This window comes from Pleurodeles waltl, chromosome 4_2 (assembly GCF_031143425.1).
Source record: "Pleurodeles waltl isolate 20211129_DDA chromosome 4_2, aPleWal1.hap1.20221129, whole genome shotgun sequence".
Lineage (NCBI taxonomy): Eukaryota > Metazoa > Chordata > Amphibia > Caudata > Salamandridae > Pleurodeles > Pleurodeles waltl.
Window position 1 is genome coordinate 78,045,627 of NC_090443.1, and position 23,043 is coordinate 78,068,669.

The 23,043-nt window shown below is 46.2% G+C and overlaps 1 protein-coding gene across 1 annotated transcript in view; it reads right to left on the reverse strand.

The window, feature by feature from the left end:
- The window catches only part of MYO1A (myosin IA), a 239,212-nt gene extending 232,066 nt beyond the window's left edge, over positions 1 to 7,146 (reverse strand). The window contains exon 1 of the mRNA XM_069230771.1: positions 6,925 to 7,146. The gene's annotated coding sequence lies outside the window, so the exon portion shown is untranslated. The remainder of the gene's footprint in view (positions 1 to 6,924) is intronic.
- Positions 7,147 to 23,043: the final 15,897 nt, after the last annotated feature.

Here is a 23,043-nt window from a genome sequence, read left to right on the forward strand (position 1 = left end):
TTCAAGCAAATACCCTCACTGTAGTCAGGGTAAAAGAGAATCACTCTCAGCTAACCCCTGCTTACCCCCTTGGTAGCTTGTCAGAACAGTAGGCTTATCTTCAGAGTGCTAGGTGTTAAGTATTTGTACCAACACACACAGTAACTTAATGAAAACACTATAAAATGACACACCACCAGTTTAGAAAGATAGGAAATATTTATCTAAACAAAACAAGACCAAAACGACAAAAATCCACAATACACAAGTCAAGTTATCAATTAAAAATCAAAAAGAGTCTTTAAGTAGTTTTAAGCACAGAATAATGCTGTCAGCGTGAAAAAATACGTTAGGCGCGTCAAAAATAACCCTGCACGGGCGAGTGCATGTCAAAAAGGGCTTGCGATGCGTTGATTCCACTCACGAGCAGGACTGTGCATCGTTCCTCCTTTTGTCGGGTCGGGCGCGTCGTTTCTTCTCTCCGCAGGAGAGCGATGCGTCAATAAGGTCAGCACTCTCGGGTCCGGGCAGGCCGTGCGTTGCTTTTCCATGCACAGTGGTACTTGAGTCGGAAGTCCAGCCGCACGATGATCTGAAAACCCCGCAGCGCCGCTGATGATCTCCCAGCCTCCGTCAGCGATGCTGCACGTCATTTCTCCTGCTCCGTGCGTCGATTCTTCAGTCGCATTTCCTGCGAGTGTCATTTCTCAGCTGCAGAGACGGCGATGCATCATTTCTTCAGCTGCAGATCGGAGTTGCGTCGATCTTTTCCCCGCACATCGCTCTGCGCATGGATTTTCTTGTCTTTAGGCTGCCAGCTTCCCCTTTCAGGGTCCCAGGAACTGGATGGGCACCACAGGGCAGAGTAGGAGTCTCTCCAGAGACTCCAGGTGCTGGCAGAGAGAAGTCTTTGCTGTCCCTGAGACTTCGATCAACAGAAGGCAAGCTCGAAATCAAGCCCTTGGAGAGTTTTCAAGATGGAAGGCACACAAAGACCAGTCTTTGCGCTCTTACTCTGGCAGAAGCAGCAGCCGCAGAATAGCTCGACAAAGCACAGTCACAGGCAGGGCAGCTCTTCTTCCTCAGCTCTTCAGCTCTTCTCCAGGCAGAGGTTCCTCTTGTTTCCAGAAGTGTTTCTAAAGTCTGTGGTTTTGGGTGCCCTTCTTATACCCAATTTCTCCTTTGAAGTAGGCCTACTTCAAAGTAAAGTCTCTTTTGAATGTGAAATCCTGCCTTGCCCAGGCCAGGCCCCAGACACTCACCAGGGGTTGGAGACTGCATTGTGTGAGGGCAGGCACAGCCCTTTCAGGTGTGAGTGACCACTCCTCCCCTCCCTCCTAGCACATATGGCTCATCAGGAAATGCAGACTACACCCCAGCTCCCTTTGTGTCACTGTCTAGTGTGAGGTGCAACCAGCCCAACTGTCAAACTGACGCAGACAGGGAATCCACAAACAGGCAGAGTCACAGAAATGGTATAAGCAAGAAAATGCTCACTTTCTAAAAGTGGCATTTTCAAACACACAATCTTAAAATCAACTTTACTAAAAGATGTATTTTTAAATTGTGAGCTCAAAGACCCCAAAATCCACATGTCCATCCGCTCCCAAAGGGAATCTACACTTTAATCAGATTTAAAGGTAGCCCCCATGTTAACCTATGAGAGGGACAGGCCTTGCAACAATGAAAAACAAATTTAGCAATATTTCACTTTCAGGACATTTAAAACACATTACTATATGTCCTACCTTAACCATACACTGCATCATGCCCTTGGAGCTACCTAGGGCCTATATTAGGGGTATCTGACATGTAAGAAAAGGGAAGGTTTAAGCCTGGCAAGTGGGTACACTTGCCAAGTCGAATTTACAGTTAAACCTGCACACACAGACACTGCAATGGCAGGTCTGAGACATGATTACAGGGGTACTTATGTGGGTGGCACAATCAGTGCTGCAGGCCCACTAGTAGCATTTGATAGACAGGCCCTGGGCACCTCTAGTGCACTGTACTAGGGACTTACTAATAAATCAAATCTGCCAATCATGGATAAGCCAATTACATACACATTTTGGAAAGGAGCACTTGCACTTTAGCACTGGTTAGCAGTGGTAATGTGCCCAGAGTAATAAAAACAGTAAAATCAGAGTCCACATCAACAACCTGGGGAACAGAGGCAAAAAGTTAAGGGAGACCACGCCAAGGATGAAAAGTCTAACAGACCCCCTTCATTCTCGACTGTACCCTCTTCTATCCAGTGTGCACACGATTAGATACGTGAACCTCTCTTAGTCTTCCAAGTAACTGCACTTTAAATGAGACACAAATTTGTTCAACAATAGCGGGAGTGTCTCCCACTTTGGTATTCTTACTGAACCTGGGGTCAAGTGAACTGGACTGGACACATCAGTGGGAACAACATTTCAGAGACGATCTAAAGAATTGGACAAAATTCTCCTGCACTGGGTGCAAATCTCCACACACGGTCTCTGGGAGTGGGTAAAGTGCTACAAATATGACCTCTAGAGCTTTGCACACTACAGCAACAATGGCCTCTGGAAGTGGACACAGTTGTGTGGGTGTGGCCACCAACTCTGGATATGGCCTCCGGCACGGAAATGTAATTCTGGCCTCCAGGGTTAGCTGCAGAACTCCTGATGAGGCCTCTTGAGGTGGACTCAATACTCCCGTTGACTTCTCAAGTGGTGTGTCCAGTGGAAACTCAACCACCCCTTTCTGCCAGCTATTCCTCTCCATGTGCACAAGAGCATCCCTACTGTCTCCCCGCAGCTTTATCACACAGTTTCCACACACATGCGTCCTAGGTTCTGACCCTATCAGGAGCGTCCTGCTGCACCTCCACCTGTACTGCCCCTCTGATCTGTGCCCTAGGCAGGAAGATGTTTAAATCACACATTGTTTTTGCCAATACCTGTGGCTTTTGAAAGTTGCAAGGGAAAGGGAGGCCATGTGCTTTTTAAATGCCTCCCAGTTGTGGCCTTATCACTGCTATGTGAGAACAGAAGGGTGTGGACAACCACCTGATGCTAGGAACTGCATATCTCGCTGGTTTATGGCAGCCATAAGTGATTAGTGCGTTCGAACCGAGGCAAAGTCCATGGTACTATTCGGTCCCTGCATTGCCTCAGGATACGGCTCTGATGGCTCAGAGACCGCTCTGCACTAGGCCCGGCCGCACATTAACCACATGACCCGCCATAAATGAAATTGTACCACCTGTAGAGAGAGTAATTGCAACATCTCATAGCACTTAGAAACAACAGTGCAAAGGGCTACATAAAACAGGTTATTAGATAAGAAATTTCAAAGGAGCAGATCATAAGTCGTTCATACAACCTAGAAGAAAAACAAAAAAATGGGTGAAATGTCCGAATTAATCCCATCCCACTATGCACTCCAGAAAGGGACCAATTATACGCAAATCAGACTTATTCTACTCGAAAAAAAATCGATCCCAAGCTACTAGGTCCCCTTTATATGGGATCACAAGCACCAGTGATGCGTAATGTGAGACCTATATCCATCCCTCATAGAATCATTTCAGAGCAACTTCTTCTGCTACTGAAAAAGGAGTGCCAAAATAGAGTTCCGCGTGTTATGTACAACCCGTAGTCGAACTCAAATTAAGATTGCCAGGGCATTTTGTAGCAAAATGAAATGCCCTTCCTTGCAGTGCAACTACTCAGTTTCAAACCAGTTATGGTAAGTAGAGCTACTGGCACGTACAACCGAGAATGAAACAACGCCATGCAAAAACAAGGTATCCCACTTGCCAGCACATCAACACTTCTGATACAATCAAAAGGCCGCAAAACGGGGAAACACTACAATATAAACATGAAATTCACCCGCCCTGTGGAGTGGTGCAGTGAAGTGGCATCGGATGGCTTTCGCAATCAACTGGGCACATGTGGTTTACGCTTCGAGATCACAGGAATGTTGGTAAAACTACATTTAATCATCTGGAATGTACATGGAGAACGATGTAATGCTTGTACAGAGACCTCATGTTAACACCCAGACTGTGCAGAAACCTTATCTGATATGAGAACGAAGGCAAATGCATTTAAACATCTCTCTGAAAAAGGAATGACTCCAGCACTCCAGCAATAAACATCAAACGTTCCACTGAAGTGTAGACCGCTAGTGAAGAACAGTTCATCTCCCTTTCAAGTTGCATTGCTGTCTCAGCATAATTAAACCACCAACACATTGCTTTATATGGCTTTAATTTCTATGGCTGGCACTGTATGCAAAACCTGAAAAAAAAACACACACACGCACACGCACACGGACACACACACACACGCGCGCGAGATAGATGTGCAGGGAATAAAAACAGCAAGAGAGAGCTAACTTTGCACTCCTTTCCAATGCACTCCGATCTCTACAAGCATTCAGGTGACATTCGAATGAACATAACGCTCAAAAAGAAGTCAAAATGAGGCTTGTGCCCTTGACCAATTCTGTCTAGCACTGGGCCACTGGAAGCTACTCAACCAATGAAAAGTCTATGCATCAAAAAGATATCTAATCTGTGGAAAGTGGGCTATGTGTCACCCTACTACCATATGACCTCACTAACCTGGACCCTCCCAACCACCTAGGCGGTAGCGAAAAATCCAGGGGTGATTTTAGTAGACTCGGATCTGTTGCTGGTACCACATAAGTGTCTTCCACTTATGGGAATCCTATGCCACTTTCTCCTTCACCTAGGCTTCATCTAGGGCCCAGACCACCATCACATTGGCCCTACCTTACACTATGCAAGTGGTCTGTACTTGCAGGAGGCACCAGTCTATATACTCCAAAAACTACAGCGAATCCAGAATGCAACCACTGACAACTCCTGCATCCATAGGATTATGTGACGAGAGCTCCAAGGCGTATCAGCCCTCCCATTTACTCATGGCCACATGGCTGATCATGGCCATGGACCACCTTCCTCCAGTTAAAACATTAGGCCTTACTTTTGAAGGATATCCACTCATTTCCCACCTCCACTTTAGGAAAAGCCACTTTGATTGTACTTCCTTCTCTGTCCAGAGACGCAAGCTTAGGAAGACCCTTCTAGCATTAATAATGGTCCTCCTGGACCACCTTAAATAGAGGAGGACATTAAAAACATATCTGTTCTTTAACATGAGGCACTCATGCACAGATCACATCAAAGAGGATCGTATTTCATCTCTGCCCTATGCTCCCACCCACATCCTTCTGGGACAATCAAGGCATATACGAGCTATGTCACCATAAGTTTTGATCAAGCACTTCGACTAGCAGTCAAAACATTCAATTATGCCAATAGGTTTGATCTACAAGAGTTTACCCTACCAGCCAAACATTAGTATTGGCACAGGTGCTTTCAGGGCAACTGGAAGAGCATTATTCTTTACAAATAAGTATTGACCTCTGTCCTCCATCTCACTGCTTCGCTCCACACTAAAGCAAAGCCAAAAGTTTCCTGCAACCTGTTCGGAATAGCCACCCAGACCTGATGCCAAAAGTCTTCCCACATAGGTCACTCTATAAACCCATGCTTTTATGCTATACTGCCCATGCTCAGCAAAAGAAGTAGCCTGTTAGCCAGAGGGTAAGAATAAGGAGAGATGTTTTAAGGCATGGGCAAAGTGGGCTCTGACCCTGGGCCCCAAACCTTCAAGGGGCCCCATGATAGAGCCAGTTCTGTTCTGCTGAGAGTCTTGCCCTGATGACAGTGCTTAATTTGTGCTCGTTGTTTCCGGTGCTGAGCACCAGTAATTATTTTTGAGGGCCAGGGCTTATTCTTCAGCCTCAAGCATTTGCTGCGAGCAAAAGACACACATGGGAAAGACGGAGGAAGAGAAAAACGAAAAAGCGTCACAAAGGGCAAAAGCTGCAAGAGTGAGCTGAAGGGGCAGCGAGTGGCTGTAAATGGATCAAACAGGCCCGAGATGGTTTCAGGATTACGCTGTCTCAGTATTCCGTGTTCACACATTTCAATGCAGCCACTGCGTGTTTAAGAGGAGGGCTTTGGGCACAGGGACGTTATTATTTACAAATTAAGCACTGCCTGATGACATTGAATAATTCTTAGACTGCTTTAAATACAATGTGGGTGATGTGTGAGAGTCTAGTACAGATATTTTGCAGAGAAATGTATTATGCAGTATCTGTAAAAACGTTTCTTTTACATCAATACAGGACCTGAAAAATGGGAGGATGGCAGAGATGAGGTGAAGTAATATTAGTGAGCTGCTGCTGTGTTACAATATTAAAAGCACTTCACTATCTCTAAATATTACATGTAAACACATTTAGAATTTAAACGAATGTGCCTGTGCACTGTCAGTGACTTGGTCGAAGAGGGCATAAAAGAGCTAAAATTGGATCATAAATTCAAAGCTGTTCCAAACAGGGGCCCCAAAAACATTAAGATCTCCCAGAGAATAAGCACAATTCCGCTGTATTTCTCTTGCACCTCCTATCCACAGTCCATGCTTAAGCACCGCTCCATGTTTGCCATAGGGCATCGTCTGAACCACATACTGCACCACGCCTCTCCCCACGTAGACCTCTCTATGAACCCACAGTCTATAAATCATAACAGAGGCGCGGCGGGCCCTCACCTGATGTACGCGGCACTATGCAAATGCCTGGAACCAGAGGCGGCTACACAGGTTGATAACCTGGTATTATGGCGAATCCTTAAGCGACAAGAACAGATCGGTGCACACAAACTCAAACACAGATAGACACGTTTGGCTTGAAAAGTTTCTAACTGTTAATCAGCCGAAGATTCCTCCTGAAGTTTGAAATACACGTTTGCCCGATGTAAGCTAGCTGGAGTCCTAAATTCCCAAAGGATCGCCGGCAAAATCTGCGCCTGCGCACTGCTAGAGTCTGGCAAGACTGATTTTTTAAAATAATTATTAGTGCGCCTACCTGTCCTGGCGTTAATGTAAATGCTTGTTGAATTTCTGAGAAATTTGGCGTCTCTTCTCCGGGTCGTCCCCGGGATGAACCCAGGGCACGGCGGTGGGCTGCAGGGTCGGGCAGGGAGGTTCAGACGGTACCCGGGATCAGAAGGCGCTCGCCATGGTGCACTCTCAGCACACCAGCTCACCCTTTCACCTGCCTCACAGACTGCCACCTTCCCTCCCTGAGGCCGGACTGTCTTTGAGCCCGCCACACCCACTTCCTGGCCGGCACTCCTCTGCTTGTCAGTCCAGGGTACTGCATGGCACAGGTTCCTGCACGCGCGGGGCCAGGCCAGGGAGCAGGTGCCCATTAGCATCATCATACACTGTAAAGGACCTGGGGCACACTTATACAGCCAAAGTGAGACTTAGAAAACAAATTGTACCCACTCAAATTGAGAAACAGGCTGCTGTCTAACACATCTACCCAACGACTGCTACTCCAACAAATCCTCAGCATCAACGACGTGGTGTTTATGGGCCGATGCCAATGTGTGGAATTAGATTAGGGGCTACCGGGAAAGTGTTCCACCCTGGGCACAGGGCCCTACTCTTTCAATCAGGGCCGGCACTATCTGAAAGTGACTGCAGGCAGCTGCTCTAGGGCATCACTGCAAGATGACACTGGATTGTAAACAAGCATTGGAAGGCCAATAGGTTTCGCCTACACAAGAGCTATTGGTATTGCCACTGTCTTTTTGCCATGTTGAACAGCAGTGTGGAGTGGAGTGGCATGGTATAGAGTGGCGTCGAGTAGAGTGTCGAGTAGAGTATAGCAGAGAGGCTTGGAGTGGCGTAGAGTGGATTGAAGGAGGCGTAGAGTGAAGGGACATTGGGGGTCATTTCAAGGTTGCAGGAGCAAGAATACCGCCAGTGCTGGCGGTATGGCTGGCTTTGTATTTTGACTTTTCCGCTGGGCCAGCGGACGGTAACAGAGCAACCAAAATAATTTTTTCCTAAGGCTCTCAAAAACTTTGCACCGGAACTATCCACAGTCAGCATCCGTGGTAGGATCTTGCACTTTCCGAGAGCCCTAAGACTTGCCCTTCAGCAGCATGTTTTGTGCAAGATTGACTCATCCTTCCGAGGTCCATGCACTTAGAATCATCAAGCTGTGCAACAGAAACCCCTATAATCACTGCTCGGCGAAGTAGCAAAAATTGCAGTGGGAAACACCATATATAATAATTCTTTAGTGGAAAAACAAAAAATATCCAGAAATAACTGTGGTAATACATGATGACCATAGCTTTATTTCTCACTGTTCTGTATTTCTAACATTTAGTCAGCATTTTCTCCACACCAAGATGGTCCCAAAGTGCTCAAACACTCTACGAATCATATATTATGATGATATTGTCTGGATTACTTACCAGTAATCTTTATTAAGCTGAGCCCAACTCTTGCTCATCCCAGTCCTTAAAATTTGATGTGCTCCTACCCTCACAACAGGTTCCCCTTTAAGCAAAGTTTTTTTTTTTTTTTTTTTAAATGTTAAACCACTCCCCCCTCGCTTTAATAACACTTCCTAGAGAAAGGAAATCCTGTATATTTAACAAGCATTTGTCAGTCAGTGTCACCAACCTGGGAGAGGAGGGCGGCAAAGAAGGATTGGGATGAGGAAGAGTGGGACTCAATATAATGAAGATTACTGGTAAGTAATCTGGATATTACTGCTTCATCCTTCTTCCTCATCCTTAAGCTTTGAGGAGACCACAGTCAACTACAGTGGCATTAATATAAAGTGACAGATTGCTAAAATACCAGATGAATGAGATTTTTATGAGTCAGTGTTAGAAATGGGGTCTCTAGTTAGCAGTAAGTTTGCGCTCTGTTCAAGTAGGTACCCTAAGCTAGTCAGAATAAGGGAGATACCTGCTCAGATAACCCCTGCTCACCCCCTTGGTAGTTTGGCACAAGCAGTCAGGCTTATCTTAGAAGCAATCTGTAAAGCATCAGCACATAACGCACAGTAACACAGTGAAAACACTACAAAAGGACACCACACCAGTTTTAGAAAAATAGGCAATATTTATCTTTATAAAACAAGACCAAGTATGATAAACAAATCCACCATCCAGTAATAAATATATGACTCCTGCAAGATTTACTCAAAAATACAGTTCCTTGAAGTCGATAGCTCCACCTGGAGCTATCACGGCGTCATGATCAACAAAACCAACAGTTCAGGCCTGTCGCAGATCGCGGCCCAGCTACGGTGTCGGAAAGACCTGCAAACAGTACCTTTGGAATTGCAGGGTGTTGTGATCCTCGTGGTGAGATCCAGGGAGCAGCGTCGCTGGTATCGTGTTGTAGGTTCCGGAGTCGATGCAGGGGTCTTTGGGCCCTGTAAGTCACACGCATTGCAGGTTGAACTCTGGGCTGATAAAGTCAGGAGCGCTGGCGTGGGTGGCATCGGAGCTGTGGTGCGAAGTGGGGCGATGTGATATGCAGTGCCCACAGGTCACGGTGCAGGCAGCGGCTCGGTAAGCGGCGTCCAGCGGCATCGGTGAGACCAGGGCTGCGTTGTGAAGCTGGGCGTGTGAGACATGCAGTGCCATCAGGTCACGGTGTAGGCCGTGGCACTGTCATTGCTAAAGCGCTGTCATCAGTAGGCCCAAGTCAGCGGTGCGGGATGGGACGGTGCTTCGTGATCCTCACGAGCGCGTCCACAGGCCACGGTGCAGGCAGGGATGCCTGGTGACGACACTGGACTCTATGGGGCTGGCGTCGGTGGACCGGGGCTGGGGTGCGGGACGGGACGGTGCTTCGTGCTCCTCACGAGCGGTGTCCACAGGCCATGGTGCAGGCAGTGGTGCCAGTGTCAGCAGGAGCGGCGGCATCTGGGATGTGAGCAAGGTGATGCTGGACTGTGGGGCCACAGGTCATGGTGCGAGCAGCAGCTCAGTGAATTCGTCCGATGACGGCATCTGTGAGACCAGGGTCGTGATGCAAAATAGGGCAGTGCTGCTCCGTGCGGTGTCAGCAGGTCACAGTTCAGGCCAGCGGCATCACATAGTTTCTCCTCTTGAACAGCACAAAACACACAGTTCCCAGTGCTGCAGGTTGAGGAAACTGAAGTCTTTGGTGTCTCTGAGACTTCCAACAGGAGGCAAGCTCTACTCCAAGCCCTTGGAGCACTTTCTCAAGCAGGACACACAGCAAAGTCCACCTTTGCACTCTTTTCAGACAGAAGCAGCAACTGCAGGCCAGTCCAGCAATGTAACACAGCAAAGGGACAGTACTCCTCCTCCAGCACTTCAGCTCTTCTCCTGGGCAGAGGTTCCTCTTGATTCCAGAAAGATTCTAAAAGTCTGGGGTTTGGGGTCCAATACTTATACCCCTTTATGCCTTTGAAGTTGGCATAAAGTTGAAGCTTTGGGCCTGGCAAGTGGTTACACTTGCCAGACAGACAGATACACAGACAGACAGACACACACACACACCACTCCCTACCCCCCCAGTGGTAAAGTGCGCAGAGACAATAAACCAGCAAAAACAGATCTGAAAAAATAGCAGGAAGAAGGCACAAAAGTTGGGGATAACCCTGCAAAAAGGGCTATTTCCAACAGTCAGTGACATCAATTAGGAAAATAAATTCAATTGGTTACATCGCTCAAAGCTGCAGAACCAAAATCATTACTAGAGTTAGTAACTTGTAAGCTATAGTGTACTACAAAAGTGATAGGAGTAGCTCTAACCCTAGTAACTGCTCTGCATGTATCGACTATCGAGGTTTCATGAGCCATTCTGTTCAGGACTTGAGTCACTCTAATTCACAAACAGATCTATTAAAGAGTTCCCAAACTCCAGACAGATCTTCCAAAAATATCAGATCTTACAGAATCGTTTGTTGAGGCCAGTACCACAACCAGCTGGAACAACCTCCCCCTGCACCACAGACAAAGCCCGCTGCTCACCATTTTCAGGAAGTACTTCAAGACGTGTCTCTTCGGATAAGGTCCCTCCCCTCCCCCAGGTGCCTTGAGACACTCACAGGTGAGTAGCCGCGCTTTACAAATATTGATTGATTGATTACCACTCTGTTTAGAAGGTGTTCTACTTTTAAATGCCACAAACCCTGCCTTAAGGGGTGACTTATTAAGTTTTAAAAGCAAGGTTTAGGCCTGTCAAAAGAGGTTATTTATCAGGTCAAACTTGCAGTTTATAACTGCACCTGCAGGCTACAATGGTAGGCCTGGAGACATGCTTTACAGTGGCACTGTAGTAAATGGGACAATGAGTGGCACTGGTAAAATTTTATTTACACATACCATATACTAGAGACTCATAGGCAAATGAAGCCTGTACCAATTATAAGCCCAGTTCTGGTACCTCATGTTTCTTGCCCTGCAAAGATGCTGATAGATTGTTAATGCTGATGCCAGCGTTTCCCCAGTGCCCAGCCCACTGTAGGAGCCGCTGACTCACAGTTCACCATTGTTTGTCACCTCGCGGTTCACCGCTATTCATCAACGCTTGCTGCCCTGTAGAGCTTGGAGCATTGTGCCCGCTCACGTTGGTGCTTGTGGTTCCCTGGCCCTGGTAAATGCCATGCACTTGGACTTGCTGGGGCAAGGAAGGAAAATCAATTAACATCTGCAGCTGGTGATGACCTGGCAGCCAGGCCCTGTGATTTTTGCCATGGGCCAAGAGAACGACGCTCTAGCACTCAGAGAGAGAGGCGAGTGGGGTGAAAGGGGTGAAAGGGGAGAGGCGTGTGGCAGACAGTGGATTTTGGACTTTGAAAGAGAGTCCATACCAATTTTACCATTTTGAAAGAAGGAAAACAACCACTTTACCCCTGATTAGTAGGGGTAAAGTTTACAGAGCTCTACAGTCATAAAAAGCTAGGGATCAGCGAAAAAAACAAAACAAATCTGTGGTATCTCTGCAGAGAGGACAAATTTCCAACACCACCCACAGCCAAAAGCTAGGGTAAACTAATCAATACATCGATGGCCTTCTCTGCTTAGGTGATAAACACTTGGCAATTTGCCTCCTCCACAGTGGCACTTATCTATTCTATGCCCTTCTGAATTTATCTGTACCCTCCTGTCACTATCCTCGTGGGCCACTGGACTGGACCATGAGGAACCCTTCTCCACATCTGAAGACCCTGTCTGTGAGGCCCCTAATCTTAGCTTGCTCAAAGATGCATCCCAGTATGCAGATAGTACCACAACGGCCAACAAGGTGATGTAGACCATTTTGCCCCCTGGGTTAGATGTTTCACCCCACCACAGGGAAAACACGGCCCACAAGGCAAAAAACCAACAGAGGGCACTGATACCTACCAGGCTCCTGGCAATCTACTGCCACATGGAGGTTCCAATCTGGGGCTTTGGGTAGGACTCGTCCTCAGCCGGGGACTGGCAAGGAGTCACTCCTATCTACTAGGTTCTTTCTGGCCTTTTAGGTTCTCAGAGTGGGGGTTACACTCTCAGATACCAGACACCCTTTTTCCACTCACAGTTTCACCATTTCAGGGGTGATATCCTGAGACTAACCTTTCAGTTCAGGGTCTGTACAATTAGAGTAGACATGTGCCTAGCAGCCAGGACATCCAGGAGGAAACCACAACACTCCTCAAGAGTGACACTGCCTGTGTTATGTAGAGGTGTGCCTGGGGCAGGTGTCCAGTCCTCTGTCTCTGTAACAGTGTAGGCAGCACCTTCAGGTCAGTGGTGTAAAACCGCCTTAGGGCCAAGCCGCAAGGTACCACGAGGGGCCCCCCATATACTCACCTTGCTGTCGGCTGCGTGCAAGTAACTTATGTCTGCCATAAACCCTGCAACACCAGCAGATGTCTCCTGATGCAACTAATTTAAAAGAGAAAACTGATAGCCATGAGAGATAAACATGCACTGCCGTCAGAGTGACAATCAAGCATAAGGAAAAAATTATTTGGTCATACTTATTTGAAAAACAGGAGGCTCATGTCTTGATGGTGTCTTGCTATGCCTCCACAAAAGTTCAAATCTATGGAACCCTTAAGAAGAGGATGAAGGTTACTCTATAAGGCACATGGGGATGCAAATAAAATTCATTCACAGAGAGGTGGAGATTAAAAGGGTATCATCACTAGCTTCACTATTTTAAAATGTGGATTGCCTCATCCTGGTGTGAAGTTTCCTCAACGTTTTTTTTGCTGAAGACTAGAAGAGATTGTGTGGTGTGTCGCTCACGTACCTCTGCAAAAGAAACCATGGGCTGATTCAGAATGAGACATGGACTACAGCTTCAAATGCCATCTCTCCCTTCACAAACTGATCCTGGCAAGTCAAGTATCTCTCAGTACCTTGGTTTCTGCATTTGTCAAAACTGGTGTAGCTTAGAAGTGATTCAATATAAATTAGAAGCTGTTGAGAAATAAACTCTGTCCCCATATTGCAATGAATAAGCAATCAAGACTCCTTGCAGGAGGAGGAGAGTGGAAGACCCAAACCCAAAAAATTAACTAAAATAGGCCTAAATGTTGCTATGTAAAAAAATAATTTTCCAGATATAGGCCTTCATTATGAGTTCGGCGGTCTTTTCAGAAGACCACCGAAGCCACGGGCACCAGAAGACCGCCAGTGCTGGAGGTCTTCCAACCACCATATTACGAGTACTGAAGGATTTCCGTCACAATTTGGGCAAAAATCCTTCAGTAGTTGTGCTGGCGGTTTGAGGTGCATGGGCGGTTCCACCACTTGCCCCACCCTGCCAAAAGGACTCCACCAGCCGTATTAGGACCAGTAATATGGCCTGGCAGTGTCCTGATGGCAGAGCGCTGACCGTGGTGAAAACGCCTGCTCCCGATCCCTGCCGGACAACATCTTCGTGGGACAAGGTAAATCAATGGTCCGACAGGGAAGGGGGGTGGGAGGTGCTTTGTGTGCATGTTTGAGTGGGTGTGTGAATGTGTGTGTGCATGCGTGTGAGTATGCATGTCTGAATGGGTGTTTGAATGCATGTGTGAGTGCATGTGTGTATGCATGTGTGAATGGGTGTTTGTGTGTTTGAATGTGTGTGTGAATGCGTGTGTATGTGTGCATGTGAATGTGTGTATGGTTGTTAAAGTGAGTGTGTGTTGGAATGTTTGTGTGAATGTGAATATGGATGCGTGTGAGTGAATGCGTGTATGGATGTGTGAGAGTGAATATGAGTATGGATGCGTGTGAGTGAATGTGTGTATGGATGCATGTGAGTGAATGCGTGTATGTAAGTGTAGGTGAATGAGTATGCGGGGTGTGTGTGTGTGCATGTATGAGGGGAGTGGGGTTGGATAGAGGGTGTGCTGTTCTGGAAGGGGGGTGGGGGAGGTGGGTTCTGTTCTGGAAGAGGGGTGTGGGGGAGGGGGGTGCTGATATGGAAAGGGGTTTGGGTGGGTATTGGGTTTTTAGGGGGTTGAGGGAGTCGTCTGCCGGTGACAGGAAAGACATTTCTTATCACCTGTAGCCTTTCCGCCAGGGTTTTTTGTGGTCGTGCTACCACCACAGAAACCCTGGCGGAAAGCCGACTCGTTATACCGCCACCGGTCTTCAGTGCACTGCCGAATCAGAGATGCTAATCTCCAGGCTGGTTGTCCAACCACCCTGGTGGTGTGGACGGGGATGTGGCGGGTTGGCAGAGCCCAACCCACCACACTCATAATGTGGTGGTCTTCACCGCTGGCCCGTCGGCAGTGAGACCGCCAGGGTCAAAATGAGGGCCAAACTCCATAAACCTTAGGTTTTACATGTTCATTTGAAGAATTATTAGAATATTCCAGTAGTTAAGGGTCTGCCACAGTGCTGCAATGGATTAACCTCACCTTACAGATGATTCAGGATCACACAGAAATGTTATCCTTTCAGTTATGAACACTGCCACTATCCCCCCCACTACTGAACAAACTGCAGTTTTTAAGGTTTCTCCACCTTGCACTTGATGTGGATTTAAATGGATAGAGAGACAGCGGGAGCTGCTCTGCTAGGGTGGGAGCATCGCTCCACACCAGCATCTGCAAAACTTTAAAAATAAAACAATAATAAACTATGTTTATTATCATTTTTATTTAAAGGGCGGGGCCATGGTGATGATGAACATGGAGGGGGAGTACACAGCACTCCTCTCAGTGCACATGAGCGTTTTGACGGCTGTTTTGGGCTGGCCAAACAAACATGCACATTGTGCTCTCCCCAACCTGGCACTGAGTTGTCGGGTTGAAGAGACCAGGCAGAGACTCTCTTTCTGCCTGGGAGTGCCAAGCCAGGGTGAGCAGGCCAATCCTAATGCTGCTTTCATGCTGCCAGCAGCATGAGAGCAGTGTTCGGATTGGCTGCAGGGCAGGCTGGGAGCCTATGCCTGCAGTGTAGGCAAAACAGCGGCGCTGAGTCAGGTACAATTTTTTGTAACCAAATTTTTCTGTTTGTCGTCGTCCCCTCTTTCACCACGCACCACCCACCCTTTTTTCGCACCACAAGCCACAACTGCAGAGGGATATACCTGCATGGCTTACAACCAGAAAGGCAAGAGGTGCAACTAGCTTGTATAGCATCTAACTGCATTTAAATTGTGCAAAACCACATTTCTATTTGAAGAGGTGAGGAGGCCCCTATTTCTAAGCAAAGCTGAATTATATTTATTGTATCTAAGGAACAGGAGCAATACTAGCCTCAATATTCTAGATTGGTTTCAAACTCATATCTGCTGGTGCACAGACGAGTAATCTATGGGGAAATGTTAGGGGCACACAGTACTGGATATATTTGTTTTATACAAGACAAATTTCAGCTCAGTTTCACGTGGAAGTCTTTTCCGCCCATACCAATCGTTCAATCACTGTACTTCCCCCAAATCTAAAGCTTTCATTCTTTTACATCTATCTCTGTCCTACACTCACTTCCGTATATCGCAGCTTCGATCCACTCCTCCACCTCTCTCCCTTTCTCACCAATTTTTCTCTCATCGCACATCTTGAATTCCTGCCAGCTCCACCCTATGCAGTCTCGATTTCACCTTCATCTGTACTTTGACCAAGGCGTATTGCTAACTCCTTCATTACTCTTTCACTTCATCACTCCCCTTGTATTCATGTTCTCAATATTGCCAATCAGTGTCACCGTAGCCACTATTTCAGCCTCTCACCTCTTTGTTGCTCACCAACTACAATTGTATAATTATTTTACCCTCTTCTATTTTCTCTTGCGTCTTCTTTTTCCATTATCAGATATTATTCTTCCAGTTTCCATCGTCCTCTGTCCAGTTTCCATGCTAATAAGCTTTTCTCTTACTTCTATCTCTTCTAATGTTTAGTGTTGCTCAATCAACCGCCCACACCTCTTCTTTGCATCTCTCAAACCTGTTCTTTTTCTTACTGTCATTTACATTTTTCTTCATTATCTCCACTCATCCAGTTAAGCCATTGCCCACCTCTCTTAACTCCTTATCAGTCTTTCAATGACAATTTCTGTCCATCATCGTTTGTCTTTGCCTGCTGCCTGTTCTCTGTTGGATTCCCTCTCATGATGCCTTTCTAATGTCCTTTGTCCCATTCTTCCACCTTTCTCTTATTCTATCCATCATACTCTTTTTCCCATTTCCCTTGGCTCGTTCATTTTCCTTTTCGCCCTCTCTCTCTGAAATGCATTCAGTATATGTAGATTTCTTCCTTCTTCTTTCATTTCTTCACTATCCCTCCACCTCCCACTGTGTCCCCCCTTTCACTTTGTCACTATCGTTACTTTGTTCCACCTAAGTGCTTTTCTTAACTCTATTTAATGTTTTTGTTACCACATTTCCTGTTTGTTCCATCTCTCATTTACCCATTTACCTGTCTCTCCTTATTAATCCTTCTTTCAATTTCCCTTTACTCTTTTCTTCTATGTCACTGTTCCTCACAGTACTTATGCATTTCTGAATCTTTTCACTGTCTTACTTTGTCATCGTGTTGAGTAATTTCCTACCCTGGCCCCTAAACCCTGTTCAGTTAGTCTCACCCCAAGATGTTTTAAGTTCCTCTGGTTGATTGCTGTGTTTCAGAGTTGTGTGTGTGAGGGAGAGGGCACCAGGGGTCAGAGTGATCACTTCAGTATTTGCAACAGGAAAAGGTGACAACAGAACAGACGTCCCTCTCGGGGAAGAGTTACAGGGCAGGCCACAGTAGTGCAAGTTTCCCTCACACATGCAACAACAGGTACTCCTCTGGTAGCAGCATTGAATGCTTTGAAAGCTGTAAAGATTGCTATGTCATACACATTCAGTAAATGGTGCCCAAGTGAATAGTGGGCTCCCCCAAAATGTCAACAGCTGTTTTGATGGTGCATGAGAGGTGAGAGAAAGAATGCACCTCTGGCACAGGCACATCTCCCAAACCCTTGATCCACTGTGCTCACCTCTGAGACTGTTCTGACGGAGCAAAACATTTGCTGTACTGCATCCTCTCCTCAGTATTGCATTGCATAAGGTATATAGCCCTTAGTACCTCTATTTGGGATGCTGAAGCACTTGTCGCTATGGGTTGTAGAATAAATACAACGTTTTAGGTTTGAGGTTGGAACTTTATTGTCTTTGCTTTGCTCCTATGTGGAAAGTGTTTCCATGTTGTGCCTGATGACCACTGAGGTGAGCTCATTGTGTCATAGGACATAGCATTTAATAGAGTGATGGATGATGAAGTCTGTGAGAGAGGTGTGCAATTTATGGTTTTCAGTAAGCTGGCAGCTTTGAGCAACTCGGCAAGTCCTTTTATGGTATTTGTTCTGATCGTAGTCTACTTAGGTGGTTGTTTCACTGGGTTGTCAATCTTGAGATATTTTGTTTAAAGTCTATAGTGCTGAACAGTCATAGGTTGAAGGAAGAAATGGTGGACAGACTTTGTTAATATAATCAATATCTCATTATCACTTTGCGATGTCAGGAAGCACTTATAGCGTGCAGCTTGTTGGGACCTACAGTGGTGGACTTAATTAAACTTCTTCGTTGGCCCCTGGCATGTGGCACATCTTTTCAGGTATTCCACTCGGTTTAGTTGGTGATCAATGGTTTAATTCTGTAGACTGATACAGTACTGGTCAATGAACATGATCTATAGAAGTTTGGTTTTATGTAAGTGTAACAGTGTCAATCAGTATAAGTGAATTATTATGCAGCCTGCATGAACTACAATCAACTTACTGACCCATGAGTGTTATTGTAATAGTATTAGTGTGGGCTAGGAGGGTTATATATTTTAGTGCAATTGCATTAATATAGCACTTAACGCCCTTGACAAGGCTTTAAGGAACTTTACCTTGGGCAGCACTCTGCTACAAACCTAATGTTGGTGGGTTTGGTTTCCCCCAGGTGCTCTTGTTGAGTATTGGGATTAGTCTTGTGCTATTAAATACACCATTCAATGCATTTACTCTAGTTTCTATGTGGTAGAATAAATTAATACGAATTAAGGATTATCTTTAGTAGGAGAGGCAGTATGTCAATTAATGAACATAATTGGTGGTATTACTAGATTAGCAACAATGAATTGGACATTGGCACAGGCCCCTGCCTCCTAACTTACCTGGACCAGTCCTTGACTGGTGAAGTTCCTTATGGATCAGCTCCAGAGCCTTGAGACTCCCACCTCCTATCCTGTACACGTTGTTTCTCATACCTGGGCTGCCTCTATCTTCGAAACTCGCCATCCTTTGACTTCTGACTTTTTTTCTTGCATTTTTCTTTTCTTGTTCACCCTTCTGTTGCCTTTTGCTCTTTTCTCACACCCTTTCTCTGCCATCTGTTCTCTGGCTGCATTTCTGCTTGCTGGCACTCTTCTGTTGCCATACTCTCGCTCACAACTCTGTTGCTGTACTCTTTATCATCCTTACGTTTCCGTACTCTATCTCACCCTTTTGTGCCTTTCTGCTTTTTACCATTTTGTGCATCTTTCACCCTTTTGGGCCTTCATGCATTCCTCGAGCTTTCTCACCCCTTCTATTGTATTTCTTGGCCTCCCCTGTGTTCTGTTTTCCCACCTCTCACCTACTGCACACCCTCCATCCTTACCCTACTTCTTCCCTGGTCCTCAACTGCTACGGCTCTTTCAAACACTCTGCACTAGCCCTGCCCATCACCCCGTCCTTCGCCCCCTCCCAAGGTCTACTTAACCCCTTTGCTGCCAGGCCTTTTTCCTTCCTGTGCCGAGCCTTTTTTTGGCTATTTGGGGCAGTTCGCGCTTAGGCCCTCATAACTTTTTGTTCACATAAGCTACCCACAGCAAATTTGCGTCCTTTTTTTCCAACATCCTAGGGATTCTAGAGGTACCCAGACTTTGTGGGTTCCCCTGCAGGAGACCAAGGAATTAGCCAAAATACAATGAAAATTTCATTTTTTACCAAAAAGTGGGAGAAAAGGGCTGCAGAAGGCGGCTCGTGTTTTTTTCCATGAAAATGGCATCAACAAAGGGTTTGTGGTGCTAAGATCACCATCTTCCCAGCTGTTAGGAACAGGCAGACTTGAATTAGAAAACCCAATTTGTCAACACAAGTTTGACATTTTACTGGGAGATACCCCATTTTTACACTTTTTTGTGCTTTCAGCCTCCTTCCAGTTAGTGGCCGAAATGGGTGAGAAACCAATGCTGGAACCCAGAGAGCTAAACATTTCTGAAAAGTAGACAAAATTCTAAATTTGGCAAGGGGTGATTTGTGTAGATCCTACAAGTGTTTCCTACAGAAAATAACAGCTGAAATAAAATAATATTGAAATTGATGTGAAAAAACAGCCATTTTTCTCCACCTTTTACTCTGTAACTTTTTCCTGTGATGTCAGATTTTTTAAAGCAATATACTGTTACGTCTGCTGGACTCTTTTCTGGTTGCGGGGATATATAGGGCTCATAGGTTCATCAAGAACCCCAGGTACCCAGAGCCAATAAATGAGGTGCACCTTGCAATGGGTTTTCATTCTATACCAGGTATACAGCAATTCATTTGCTGAAATATAAAAAGTGAAAAATAGGTATCAAGAAAACCTTTGGATTTCCAAAATGGCCACAAGATAAGGTGTTGAGAAGCAGTGGTTATTTGTACATCTCTGAATTTCAGGGTGCCCATACTAGCATGTGAATTACAGGGCATTTCTCAAATAGACGTCTTTTTTACACACTTTCTTACATTTGGAAGGAAAAAATGTGGAGAAAGACAAAGGGCAATAACACTCGTTTTGCTATTCTGTGTTCCCCTATGTCTCCCGATAAAAATGGTACCTCACTTGCGTGGGTAGGCCTAGCGCCTGCGAAAGGAAATGCCCCAAAACACAACGTGGACACATCACATTTTCACAAAGAAAACAGAGCTGTTTTTTTACAAAGTGCCTGGCTGTGGAGTTTGGCCTCTAGCTCAGCCGTCACCTAGGGAAACCTATCAAACCTGCGCAGTTTTGAAAACTAGACACCTAGGGGAGTCCAAGATGGGGTGACTTGTGGGGCTCTGACCAGGTTCTGTTACCCAGAACCCTTTGCAAACCTCCAAATTTGTCCAAAAAAACACGTTTTCCTCTAATTTCGGTGACAGAAAGTTCTGGAATCTGAGAGGAGCCACAAATGTCCTTCCAGTCAGCGTTCTCCCAAATCTCCCGATAAAAATGGTACCTCACATGTGTGGGTAGGCCTAGTGCCCGCGAAAGGAAATGGCCCATACCACATCGTGGACACATCACATTTTCACAAAGAAAACAGAGCTGTTTTTTACAAAGTGCCTAGCTGTGGATTTTGGCCTGTAGCTCAGCCGGCACCTGGGGAAACCTAGCAAATCAGCACATTTTTGAAAACTAGACTCCCAGGGGAACCCAAGATGGGGTGACTTGTGGGGCTCTGACGAGGTTCTGTTACCGAGAATCCTTTGCAAACCTCAAAATTTGGCACGAAAACACTTTTTCCTCTCATTTCGGTGACAGAAAGTTCTGGAATCTGAGAGGAGCCACAAATTTACTTCCACTCAGCGTTTCCTCAAGTCTCCCGATACAAATGGTACCTCACTTTTGTGGGTAGGCCTACTGCCCGCGAAAGAAAATGCCCCAAAACACTACCTGGACACATAAAAATTATCAAAAACAAAACTACCTGTTTTTGCGGGGGGCACCTGCATTTTTGGTCCTAGGCTCAGCAGCCATCTAGGGCAACCTACGAAACCCAGACATTTCTGAAAACTAGGTACCAGAGGGAGTCCAGGGAGGTGTGACTTACGTGGATCCCCCATGGTTTTCTTACCCAGAATCTCCAGCAGACCTCAAATTTAGCTAAAAACATAAAAAAATTCCAACATTTCTGTGTGGGATTGCCGCACTGGGACAAATTTCATACCACTCAACGTTGCCCTCAGTCTCCCGGTAAAAATGATACCTCATTTGTGTAGGTGGGCCAAGTGCTTGTGAAAGGGAAGAGACAAAAACATGTCGATATTGAGGGGGACCAAAGGGGGTCCAAAAGGGCAGTTTGCAAAAAAACATTTTTAGGCTGACAAGTGCAGGAGAATTTTTGGGAAAAATGTGTGATTTCCAGCCAAGTTGAAGGTTTGCAGGACATTGTGGGTATGAAAATGGTGAGGGGTGCATGTGAAACACACCACCCTGGAATCACCCAGATGTTTAGTTTTCAGATGTGTCTAGGTCTTATGGATTTTTCAACATGGCAGCATCCCAAACTCCATAAAGTGCAGCCCTCACCATTCCAAGTGGGATAATTTTGAGAGTTAGCCAAGCTCTCATGGGCCAAATGTAAAACCAAAACCCAAAATAATCAAATGTCTTCTTGCTCGCTGTGGGATAAGATGTTTTAGAGTGCGGGGGACAGCAGAAAGACTGTTATCCCCTTCAGTTGGGTAGGGGGCATAACCAGGCCCATACTGGTTGGTAGCCACCACCCCAATATTTTTTGTTTTTTTTAATTCCCTTCATCTAGTAGACTTTCTGACCCCCTGGGGTGTGGATCAGGGATAATTGCTCCATCTGCCCACTGGTGGGCAAAACAACTTTGGCCCCATTTATTTGGGATGGGGTATGGCCATATCCCCACCCTCTTATTTTTGAAAAAAAAACTTATGTGGCCTCTGGTGGGCTTTCTGCCCACCCTAGGAGGCAGATGGGCCTTCCACAAATAGGTCCATTTGCCCCCAAGTGGGGAAGATATGGCCAACAGTAATGTCCTCCCATGGGGAGCGACCCTTACCCAAGGGGCTGCCCCCCTAAAGAAAACACATACATACACACACACCAATGCCTGGTGCCTAAATGGTTTCTGCGGTCTAAATACAAAATTGGCCCCACCGCTAAAAAACAAAAACAAAAAAATCCCTAAAAAAAATGTCCCTGGCTTCTAGATGTTTCTGCCCCCCCCCCCCCGGAGGCAGATTGCCCTAATAACAATAGGCTGATCTGCTCCCGGAGAGGGGCACAAATGGGCTAAAATAAATGTCCCCACCCTCCCCCGGGGAGCAACCCTTGCCTAAGGGGTCACTCCCCTTGCGTGACATTGGCACAAAAAAAAGATCCCCGGTGCCTAGTGGTTTCTGCCCACCTTGGGGGCAGATTGACCTAAAATCGGCCGATCTGCCCCCAAGAGGGGCAGAAATGGTCTAAATACAATTTGACCCCCAGGGGAGCGACCCTTGCCTAAAGAGTTGCTCCCCATCTCTAAAAAAACAAACAAAAAAAAATTGCCCTGGCGCCTAGAGGTTTCTGCCCCCCCCGGGGGCAGATCGGCCTAATAACAATAGGCCGATCTGCCCCCGGGGGGGCAGAAATTGCCTAAAATAAATTTGGCCCCCCCACCCCTCCTGGGTAGCGACCTTTGCCCAAGGGGTTGCTCCCCTTGTGTGACATTGGTGCAAAAAAAAAAAAAAAGATCCACGGTGCCTAGTGGTTTCTGTCCCCCTTGGGGGCAGATTGACCTAAAATCGCCGATCTCCCCCCAAGGGGGGCAGAAATGGTCTAAATACAATTTGCTCCCCATCTCTAAAAAAACAAACACACATTTTTTTTTAGGCCTGGTGCCTAGAGGTTTCTGCCCCTTTAGAGGGTTTCTGTTATTGTCTAATAACAATAGGCCGATCTGCCCCCGGGGGGTGCAGAAATGGCCTAAAAT